This window comes from Lolium perenne, chromosome 4 (genome assembly GCF_019359855.2).
Source record: "Lolium perenne isolate Kyuss_39 chromosome 4, Kyuss_2.0, whole genome shotgun sequence".
NCBI classification, from domain to species: Eukaryota; Viridiplantae; Streptophyta; class Magnoliopsida; order Poales; family Poaceae; genus Lolium; species Lolium perenne.
Genome location: NC_067247.2, coordinates 333,689,389 through 333,696,228, shown reverse-complemented (window position 1 = coordinate 333,696,228; position 6,840 = coordinate 333,689,389).

Genomic DNA, 6,840 nt, shown 5'->3' with positions numbered 1-6,840 from the left:
CTCTCCTCCATTGTTGACCTTGGGTTCTTGCTTCCTCCTCTTGATCCCCCCACTATTTGTTGCATATTTTTTGGGGGAAAGGAGAGAGGAGATCTAGATCTAGAGCTTCACCAATTGAATCCCTCTCCAAGTGAGGGGATCTTGCTAGATCTAGATCTTGGAGTTATTTGGTGTTTCTCTACATATTTGTTCTTCCTCCCTTATTCCCCCAATAGCTTGTGTAGCTTTGTTGGAATTTGGGAGAGAAGAACTTGGGCATCTTAGTGGTGTTCTTAGCCATTGCATTAGGTGCATCGGTTTGGGTTCTCTCCGGGGTTTCGATCTCGTAGAGGGCATGTTACCTTAGTGGTGTTGTTGCCTTAGTGGCCTTGTTACCTTAGTGGTGTTCTTGCCTAAGTGGCCATCTTGCCTTAGTGGTCGTGTTTCCTTTGTGGAGTGTGTTAGCCTCGTGTGGCGCATCGTTTCCTTGGTGGAGTGTGTTAGCCTCTTGTGGCGCATTAGCATCCTTGGTGGAGTGTGTTAGCCTCTTGTGGCGCATTAGCATCCTTGGTGGAGTGTGTTTCCTTGGTGGTGTGTGTTGCCTCTTGTGGCCGTGTACTTGAGAGCCTCCTTGTTGTGGAGTTGCCTCAAGTGTGATACTTGGGTGTTTTCCCAAGCTTGTACGGGTTCGGTGACCACCCTCAAGTGTCCCTTAGTAGATCGAGGCTTTCCTTTGGTGGAAAGGCTCGAGGAGAATACGGTGGCCCTAGTGGCTCATTGGAGTGTCACGTGCCTCCACACCGCTCCAGACGGAGACGTAGCACGTTAGTGTGTGAACTTCGGGATACATCGTCGTCTCCTCGTGCACCGGTTACTTCTCAACCCGAGCTCCTTAACCTATGCGCTTTACCTTGTTATATTTATCTTGCTTGATGTGCTTTACCTAGCTTGTTATCACATTGTGCTCATCATGCTAGCATAGGTTGTTGGTGCTCTTAGGCAAACCCCTAGTTGATAGGCCTTGAGCTAAACTAGTAAACACATGTGTAGTTTTATTCCGCCTAGTTTAGCTCTCAAGTAGAAGTTTTTATACACCGCCTATTCACCCCCCCCTCTAGGCGACGTCCTAGAACATTCAATTGGTATCAGAGCTAGGGCTCTCTTATCTTGTTGGGCTTCACCGCCTAGAGAGTATGACGTCGGCTAGAGGATTAGTGCACATTTCCACCTTTACATTTGATGGCACTAATTATGATGCTTGGAAATTCTACATGCTTGATTATTTTAGGGGCATGCACCCACATGTAGAGAAAATTCTTGATATGGGTTTTTCTCCTCCTAAGGATCCACAAAATCCAACTTTTGAGGAGAAGAAAAAATCTTATCTAGATGCTCAAGCTACTAAAGTGCTTTGCCATGTTGTGAGTCATGTAGTGATTTCCTCCATCGCGCCCTTCCGGAGTGCTCATGAGTTTTGGACAAAGCTTCGAGATACATATGGTGGGTCGAAGACCATTGAGGATGATCACACTCCTTCCACTTCACCAATGTGTGGTAAGACACAAGGTAATGATATGGTGAGTGGTGATGAACATTGCATTGTTGATGGTGAGCCTTCTCTTGATGATTCTTCATCCCTATCCCATTGCAATGTTTCATCTATGGACTTGAACACTTATAGCACTATAAATGCTTTACATGCTAGTGTTGATAGTCCTTGCATGTCTTCATCCCATGATGATGTGCTTGCCTTGTCTTGTTGCCATAATGAACATACTTTGCTTTCCTCTAGTATTTGTGTGACTAACAATGTAGAGGGAACCAAGGATACTATGGGCCAATACAATATATTGGATGGAGCTTCAATTACTTCGTCCTCTTCATCATCTCATGGTTCCCACACTTGCCTTATGGCTAAGGCTTCTAAGGAATCTCCTTCCTTGGAACCTTATATATCTAGTGAGGATGAGGATGATGATATGGAAGAACTTAATGTTGCTTCCTTAAACATGATGGGTGAGATAGTATTCCATGCTCTTCATGATAAGAAATTTGCTTGCTCTAACTTCATGAAAATCTTGGATTTCTCCATTGAGAGCACAAAACTTATTGAGAAAATGGAAGGGCATGAGCGCGAGTATGCAAACGAGATTGCAACTCTTAGTGAAGCTCTTAAAGAACAACAAACCACCAATGAATCTCTTGAGGAGACCTTTACTCTAGAGCTATCTATGGTAAAGGAATCTCGTGATAGAGCTTTAGAGGTGGCACATGATTTTCAAACTAAAAATGTTGAGCTAGTAAGTGCTCATGCTAAACTCCTTGAGGATTTTGAGCTTCTCAAAAGTAGCTCTAGGGCTATTGAGAGTGAGCTCATCAAACTCACCGAGTCACATGAGAAATTTAAGGCTCTCAACCTAATAGAGCTTGCTAAGTTGCCTTCTCCTTGTGCTATAATTGATAATGCTTGTGCTACTAACTCTACCTCTTGTGAAGCCTCCATCTTGAAGGAGAATGTTGAGCTAAGGGCTCAACTTGCTTTGCTAACAAGCAATTATGAGAAATCGGAAGAAAATTATGGAAAGCTTTCTAGCTCCCATGATGATCTTCTAGTCTCTCATGATTTGCTAAAGTTAGCTCATGAGGCTATCATGTCAAAGGTAAAATCTTGTGAGCCTCATGTGAGTACTAGCACTACCTCTCAAAATGCTATTTTGCCATGTGATAGTGCTTTTAGTTCACCCACTCATGCTATTGACTTATCTTGTGGTGAACTACCTTCTATGCCTTGTTCTACAATTCCATGTGCTAGTGCTAGTAATTCACCCACCCATGCTATTGCTATATCTTGTGGTGAATTACATACCTTGCCTTGTTGCTCTAACAATGAAGTTTCCACTTCCTCTAGTACTTGTGTTGTTACTAACCATGTAGGGGAAATCGAAGAGCTCGAGGCCCAAGTCACTTCTTTGAAGAAGGACTTGGTAAAGGGTCATGAAGGGAAGCAATTCCCCAATGATAAGAGTGGACTTGGATTCAACTCCAACAACAAGAACAAGTCCACCACGCACAAGCGGAAGAAGGGCCAAGGGCATGTGAAGGACCCCGCCAAGATTGTGTGCTTCAAGTGCAACATTGAAGGGCATCATGTTAGATTGTGCCCCTTGAAGAAGAAGCCACTTGGCGTGAATAAACAAGGGAAGCGGCCTCAAGATGGAGCTCATGGTCTACCTCAAGGCCAAGCTCAAGGTCTACCTTGACTTGAAGAAGGGCCGCTACCCAAGAAGGATCAAGCCAAGGCTCCCGTTGTGGAGAAATCAAGTGAGAAGAAGGAGAAGAGAAGAAGATGCTACATATGCTGTGAGAAGGGCCACATCTCCTCCTTTTGCACTAGTGGTAACTCATCCAACCCTATCTTGATCCATGGTGCTTATTCTCTCTACATAAGGATAAGGTTGGCGATGTGTTTGCCAAATATGTTGGCACTCAAAGTGGTTTCGTAAAAAGAACCATTTGGGTTGCCAAGCCTATTGTGACTAACTTCTTAGGACCCAACTTGGTTGGGGACCAACAAGTCAAAATTTGATCAATAGGTACATGTGGAGGGCATGGAGACTTGACTATTTCATGAAGACTTAGGGGATCTTCATCATTCTTACTTCCTCAAGTCAAGTTGTATCCCTTTCATCCTTTACCCATGCTCCTCCTTGCGGTAACAAGTCCTCAACTCCTTTACATTGAAAGTTACTCGCTCCCCTTTTACATGTGTTGGTTTTGTACCTTGCATGTGGTTGTGTATGTTGTGCTTCCTACTTGCTTATCTTGCTTCCATGCTTATATATGTTGGGTGGCACATCATGTACACTTGTTCTTTGTTGAGCCTATTGCATCTTATTGATATCTTAGTTGTTGGCTCATGTGAGAAATTAATGGACTATCCCATTTTGGGGGAGTGATATGCTTTGTGCATTTCACAATCCTAAAATGTGCAACATGATGAAATAAAATTCTATAATGTCCATTAATTATCTCATTTGGTTCTTATTTGCCTCTTGCACGAAAAATATCTTTATCACATTATGAGGGAGTATTATGCTTTGCGCATCTTACAAGCCTAGAAAATGTGAACATTTGAGGTTGTGTCACATAGAATTGATACTTTAGATTATCTTGTTCCTATGTGACATGTGTTCTCAAACAAATCCCATTTTGCATAAAATGCTCTTATTGCTATTCTCTTGGATTTTGTTTGTGGGAGTTTTTCTTGGCATGGTTTTCCACATTGTCTTGCTAGCTCCATATACTCTTTGGAAAATCATGTGCTTCATGTTATGCTATTCATTGCCTTGCATGATTGGTGTAACTAATTGAAGCTCTCAAGAATCTCCTTTTGCATTATGGTCAATTCTTATCCTTTACCATATGCTTTCTTTGTTGTGAAGATGATCTTGGACATGCTCACAAACTACCATATGGAAATATTTCCTAAATACCTCTTGTCCTTGGACAATTGGTAATAAATTGTTTGGTATTGTTCCGGATCATCCTCACACTTGGCTCATGTGCTCAATTGTTTCATTTCTTGCCAAGAATTTGTCCTTGTGGGTTAGACTCCCATATGTCTTCCTTGCTTCGTTTGGATCTCCTTATTTCACTTGAAACCTTTTAGTGTTTTGATAAACAATGGTTGAGCGATGACCCCGCATTTGTGCATTTTGTATTCAAATGCAAAATCCTAAATGGTGCACTAATTTTGGGGGAGCTCTGCTATGTTTGCTAGAACACTCTCTTGTTTCAATAATTTGACTTGGAAGACAAACCTTTTCTTTTCGGTACTTTGTGCCATCATGAAAAGCGTTGAGGGTTTGGTTTATTTGGAACCTTGCTTTCTTTGGGAGTTGGCTATCTCATCACTTGATATTTGGTTTTACTTTCCTAAAATGAGATAAGTCCTTGAGCCTGCTTGTTTTGGATATCTTGCTCTATTTTTCTTGTGGGATTTCTATTTTCGTGCCCCTGGTTCGTTAGTTGTACTCAGTTTTCCCCAGCCCCTTAGTTTTTCCTCAGTTTTCCCCTCCCTCTAGTTTGAAACCCGTCGCAGACGCTCAGACAGGAGGGTTGCCGTCTGGTCAGAGGCCTTCACCGTTACCGGTGACGGCTAGGGAGCCGCGTTGGTGTTGAATTGACCGTTTCTTTCGAACTGTGTTGACTGTTGACTAGAGGAGCTCACCCAAAGCTTTCCACTCCGCCCGAGACTGGAGGAGCTCACACACCGCCCCTCCGCCGCCACGCCGTCCTGCCCTCCTACCTTATGGCGTCGTCCGCCGCCGAGCCGCCCCCGCCCCCACCACCACCCCCGGGAGGCGGAGAGGGCTCCGCCTCCACCAGATCTAGATCTACCCCTTTCGCGAAGTTTGTATGTCCATCTGGTGTGCCAAATGTTCGCGTCAGCCGTGGAGAAGATTGGGAATCGGAGGGATCTAACGCATGGATTCCATCTGGGTAAGCATCGTCTGCCTATGTGAATTAACAGTAGGCAGTTTTTGAGTGCCAATCATTGTTGCTCAACTAACTGCGTTGCTTTTCGAATAGGATTGATCCAGCACTGGCTTTTCGGCTGGTGGTTAGGCTGGATTCTAGCTTTACGCGTGATTCTAAACGCAATAAGAATGGGTTTTACTTCCCTGCGGTGGTTGCAACCACCATCTCGTTGAGGAATTTGAAAGCTAACATCTGCGCTCGCATGTACTGGAGCTCTGACGACGCAGTTCATTTCGAATATTTGCACAACAAGGAGGGAAGATTTGTTCCACTAATTTCCGACGATGATCTGGGAATTCTTTTTTGCTTTGAATGCTTCTTGCCGGTTCGGTAAAATTCGTATCCATGTGGACAGGGGCCGGGCATCATCTCTCTCTGGTGCTGGGGCATCATCAGGTGGTCGGGCATCATGTCTCTCTACTGCTGCTGCCTCTTCTAACAGTGTGCACCGCGGCACTCCTTGTAGGTCCACAGCAGCACCATCTGTCCCCAGTGCTAGTGGTAGCCAGATCGTTCGTACGGTCGATGTGGAGGACGATGCAGACATTGAGGATCAGTCTCCTCAAGATGATGAGGATGAGTTGATGTTTCCTGAATTGGTAGATCAATGTAGTAAGCAGGCAATGGAGGATCAATACATGGAAGATATTGCTTTTGGTGCCAGATTTGATGACACTGATGATGAATAGAAGAATGAGAATGATGACAACCTCGTTTTAGCCGATTACGAAGGTGAAGACTTGCCAACAATTGAGTGGAACAGGGAGGATCCCCAACTTGCAGAAGGCACCGTGTTTCAAACGATGATGGACTGCCGTAATGCAATTACTACATATCACATTCTCACTAAGAATAATTATGAGGTTATTAAAAGTGAGCCAGGTAGGTTCACAATTAAATGCCCATACCTAAGGTGTAGGTTTAGGCTTCATGCATCCACAATGCGCAGAAGCAGCTTGGTTCAGGTACTACGCCAACCAGTTGTGTATTTAGATCATGGTGTAAAATTTGTTATCTATTACTGATATCCCTTATCATTATGTTTCAGATAAAGAAGAATAAGGAGATCCATAGGTGTCCACCTCTAGGGGGAGAGCCAGAGCTGAAAACAAAGCTAGCGAAGACTGGGTGGTTAGCAGATATAATCCTAGATTGGCTGAGAGAAAATCCTTCACTTGGTCCAACAGCACTCGTAAAAAAGGTGGTTGAGAAGTATAAAATGAAAGTACCTTACATGAGGATGTTCTATGCCAAGGAAATGGCTCTTGACAAGATCAATGGTCCATGGAATGAAAGCTTTCAGTTGCTTTACACTTTCAA